Source organism: Helianthus annuus, chromosome 14 (genome assembly GCF_002127325.2).
Source record: "Helianthus annuus cultivar XRQ/B chromosome 14, HanXRQr2.0-SUNRISE, whole genome shotgun sequence".
NCBI classification, from domain to species: Eukaryota; Viridiplantae; Streptophyta; class Magnoliopsida; order Asterales; family Asteraceae; genus Helianthus; species Helianthus annuus.
This window is the reverse complement of record NC_035446.2, coordinates 142,443,040-142,448,322: the sequence shown is the minus strand read 5'-3', so window position 1 is coordinate 142,448,322 and position 5,283 is coordinate 142,443,040.

Sequence of the window (5,283 nt, the reverse complement as noted above, 5' to 3'; positions counted from 1 at the left end):
AATGCTCTAGTATAGAGAATCCTGAGTATACGATACCCCGTTGGGTGTTGTTAATAGTCGTTTTTGGAGCGCGAGTAGGAGCAGGAGTAGGGAAACTCTACATCAACGTGCCGTAGATAGTTATGAGGTATACTCTCGTTTAAGTTTATGTTTAGTTATTTATGTAACACCTCGAAAATTCCTGTCCAATTGAATAAAGACACGTGTCCTCCGTGACAGACATGTCAGAAAAACCGGATTTAATAAAGAGATATGTGATAGATTTCTAATAAAAAGGGGCGTCATGTTATTTAAAATACCTCTGAACGACCCAAGGGCGACACGTTATTAAATCACCTCTGAGCGACCCAAATTTTATAAATCCCAAGATCCTTAAATCAAATGATGATCACCTCATTCGATAACCGGTTGCTCTTGAATAAATAAAGTTTTATCTTTATTACGGGCCATGGAATTATAGGTTGTTACTACTCCCAAATTTAATAAAATTCTTATGAATAAGAATTGTTATAAGCTTGGCCAATTTCTATAAAATTCCAAGACTCATTTCTTTGAATCTCCGTCGAAATACAAGTCCTTCATTGAGTTGATATGAATGGGAACATGTAAGAAGAAGTAGGACATGCAATGGCTGGCCTTGAAGGCCCCACATCTGAAAAGAGGCAGCATGTTTCGGGTTTTTGTGGTTGCATGGTCAAGACTTAAAAGTTTGCAAAAATTTTGTCTTCTAACCATCGCTTACGGACCGCAAGGACCCAGGCTTACGGTCCGTAAGCAGGGTACCTGGGAATGTTCCGCATGGATCGGTTACGGACCGCAAAGCCCTAGGCTTACGGTCTGTAAGGTGGGCACCTGAACCATGTTTCAGTAAAGTCTGTTACGGACCGCAAATCATTACGGTCCGCAAGAGGTCCTTACGGACCGTAAGGCCTCAAGCTTACGGTCCGTAAGACCGTCGCTGGCAGTATGTTTTGGACAGCTGCCTGTCCAGCCCTTTAACCGACTTAAAACGTAAAATCCTGATTCTATGGGCTTCCTAGGCAGTATATAGACCCTTAGGGACATTTGGGTTGATCTTGTAACTACCCTAGACTTGCTTGTCAAGATCTTGGAGCTTCTAGTTCACTATATAAAGAGCTTGAAGTGTGACCATATGAACTTGCTCATTTGGAACTTTGGCTAAAAGCTCTCTGGAACTCCTCTGGTCACCAACACATTTTCTTAGGCTCTCTAATCCATCTTAGGACTCTTGTAAGTGTCCTTAACCACCTCTAATCCTTTCTAGCTTAGCTAATTAAGTAAAAGTCAAACCGTCGTAATTAAGGTTTGACTTCGTGATTAAGCATAATGTGCTTTGTCTAATCACGAATTAAAGATACCTTTAGGAAGGTAATTAAGTGGGTAACAGACCCTTAAAAGGGTGTTTCCAGATTCCCACTCTAAGCATGCTAATTGTCGAGTCAAAGCTAATTATAAAAAGTCAACAGAATGCTTAATTTCGAATTAACGCATAATTAGCAATGTAGGTTGTATGTAACCTGTTTGAACATTAATATAACTTGGTAATAAGTATAAGAACATGTTCCAACATGTTCAACTCGACAATTTTCTGTTTAGACCCGGTTCGGAACCGAAAGTCGCATAGTTTGACTTTCGCTTTGACTTTCAGTTCTGACCCGTTTTAGTTAAGATTACAAATACCTTAGAGCTTCTTTTGAACCTATTAACATGTTAGTATATCCTCCTGTGATCATACAATGTGGTTCATTAGATATCTTGTTCATATGCATGTTTCCGTTAAATGCCCATATGTTGACCATTATGCCTGAATGTCCAAAAATTATAATCTTTGAAAATGTAAAAGGGTAGACACCTTAGTTACTGAAATATAAAGTTGTCCCCAAAATTTGACATCAGTTTGAGGTCTAAATTAAGAGTTATGCTCGTTAGCGTAATTAGAAGCTTTCTTAATAAATAATTAGCGTATTTAACGCATAACCTATCTAAACCCGAATTTTATACCAAAACTTTATACCCACTGTTATATAATAATATTTTGGGAATTTTAAAGATTTTTATTCATTTTTAGGCTGAGCATAACTAGAGATTCTAAGCTTATTTCGGCTTATGCCGGTTTTACCCTTTACGGTCATAAAATGAGTTTTACATAACCTTTTGTCCCCAAACCTTTTCCTACTGATTTGTTATATTTAATATGATATTTTGAGCCTTCTGGAAATATAAAAATATCATCTTTCCTTTTTAACCCGGAAATGGCTCCAAATCGCCTTTTAGGCATTTTTACGACATAGTATATGTCAGAACGAGTTTATATATAAAAGGTCTAATATCTACTGATATATTTTATAAAAATATATATTATAACAGTAGACTAAAGTTGGAAACTCAGATTTTTCGTTTTTACTTTTTTTTACCTATGTAAAATTACCAAAATGCCCTTATGAGGCATAAATGGCGTATAAAAAAAAAACATTTGGGGCATATTTGGACATACCTTACTGATATTACAATATAATTGGTGTATATAATCTCAGGAAAACTTGAATATGACTTATATGGTTACTCGTTACGCACTTTCGCGTTCGGATCGGCTTATGTGACTAGTTCACGCATATTAGCCGAAACGGGTCAAACCATATCATCTAAGTCTCAAAATTCAGAATGTGTTTAGTTTACCCATATTATACAAGTATCCAAGCTTGTAGGGTCTAAATCACATTCCTTCCCGGTTTTCGCATTCCTCGCGATTAAACCATATTTATTCTTCGAAACTAACCGGTCTAAGCTTAGGCTATGTTAAAAGACCCGTTAGGATTCTAATAGGTTATTATAACCTTCGTTCCAGAATAGGAGCCCAGTAAAAGACACGTGCATTTTAAATTTGTGGTTATACTTGCTCAGGTAAATACTTTTAACTTATTTTCCCTTATACGGGTTTGGGGGTACGGTATATAAAATACCGCTTGGTCGGGCGATTGACCCCATCTCATTAGTAGTTGGGTATTATCAATGGGACCCGTTTAAAAGCCTGGTGTTGTTTGTTTTTATGCCTTTGGGAGCTTAATGACCATGTCCCGGATATCCTTGGCATCATTTTTGGCCACGACCTTGACACCCGGGTGTAGGCGTACACCCGGTATTATGTCCATTATTTTTAAGGTATTAACGTTGGCTTCCCGCCGCGGACTTGTACCATGTGGTGTGTCATTTAACCTTAAACCCGATACGACTCGGGCGACTGAATGGTTAACAAACATGTAAATCTTTTACAAGTTTAACTCTGACTAATTATTCCCAAGTTATAAAATGTTTTGTGCCTTGTGCATTTAAAACCAATTTTTAAATATTTTCAAAATGAGTCAGTTAAATTGTATTTACCAGTGCAAACTGACGTATTTTCCCCAAAAAGATTAAGTGCAGGTGCTATACGCAATAGGCTGGTTTCTCCTTAGCATCGTAGAGTCTCGCAAGCTTTTGGGATGCATATATCTGTTGAACAATTTCTTTCTTTTTCTTCGATCCGCCTGTGGATCTATTTTGACTGGTTGTGATACTTGATATTACAATTAATAGTTGAAATAAATCTATTTTCATTTGCTTCCGCTGTGCATTATAATTTGTGTTATTTGACATATGATGATATCAACTACGTCACGAAATCCCCCACCGGGCCCACCGGTGACACGTGGAAATTAGGGGTGTGACAGGTTGGTATCAGAGCCAACACTGAGTGAATTAAACACTAGCCTTTTGTGTTTAATCTCAGTGTACAAATTGCACATTCTTCGAGTTCCAAGTCTAGACATTGAACATAGGACAAACTCTGCTTTGTTTTATTTTGAGTCTTTTATTATATTGTTGTTATTGTCTGAATATTGTATGCAGGTCATTATGCCACCCAGATTCCTTCGCGGTAGAGGCAAAGGACCCGTGTCAGGACATGATCACGAGGCCGGGCCGTCGCATCGACGTACTCCTTCCATCACCATGAGCACCAGCCCGCAAGAGCCATGGAGGCTCTATGTCGAACCCGGAAGGCGATCAGTATCCCTTAGCTCCTCTCCTTCGTACCAACACTCATTTGGGCCCCATTCTGAAAACGAGCCCAACAACCAGCCGCCAGCTTTCATACCTCTTCAGAGATCCAATTCTCACCATTCTTTTGGCGACCCGACCCCTGTTTTTCAAAGCCGATTTAACCCGGCTAACCTTCTGCCAGAACCCGTGGGTTTTAACCCACTTGGACCGGAAGACCACTTCTCCGGGGATAACGATATGGACGAGGATACTGACCCTATGGAGCCTGCTACGGGGACGCCCAACCACCCGATAGAGATCTCTGACGGATCATCTTTTCACGGATCGCCTTATCGCGGTCCAGACAGCTACGAGGAGAGATTCCGGAACATTGACTGGTACTTCACACCGTCTGAACACTCCCACCATCAGCAGCAACAGGATCCTTCGGTTGGTCAACAATTTGTGGCAGTCACGCCGCCGCCACCACCGCCAGTGGAACAACAGCCGCCTCCAGAGCCACCGAGGCGAAGAAGGTCGAACGCACGGATGTCCGTGCGAGGTGGAGTTCGGATTAGTACTCCCCAGCCATCAAGCGGCAGCCATTATCCGCCACTTCAGGAGGAAGAGGACCCATATAATGGTGGTCCGTCAAGCCCTATACCAGATGTTAACTCAGTACCTGTGGTACCACCTTTGGGTTTCAATAACCCGATTCCTGCGTATGCTGGGTCAGCGGCTTACAACCCATTCGAGCAGCCAACGCACACCCACTACAACTACCACTATGGTTATGCGGAGGTAGATCCGTACCAAGTAGCTCGGGACTACAATGCCCTTCATCCTGAAGGACCATATGGAGGGCCATGGACTACTGGTTACCCGACTTATGGATACCAGCATCAGCCACCTCCTCCACCGGTGTATCAGCCGCCACAGCCACAGATTCAGCAGGAAGTCCTTGAGAGGCTAAACCAAGTTGAACAAGAAGTTCGTGAAGACCGCAGAGAGCGGCAAGGTTTCTTCAAAGGGCTGTCAGACTTGCTTAAGGGGAAGTCGAAGAGGATGGGTCATTGAAAACCCTGATTATTTTATTTATGTTGTCATTCAGTCCCTGCGCGGACTTGTTATTCCAGTATTCAGCTCCTGCTTGAGCATGTGGTTTGTATTCCGCTCCTGCGTGAGCAAGTTTGGTTAGTTAACCCCTGCGTGGGTTTGTTCTTTTTCCTGCCCCTGCGTGGGCAT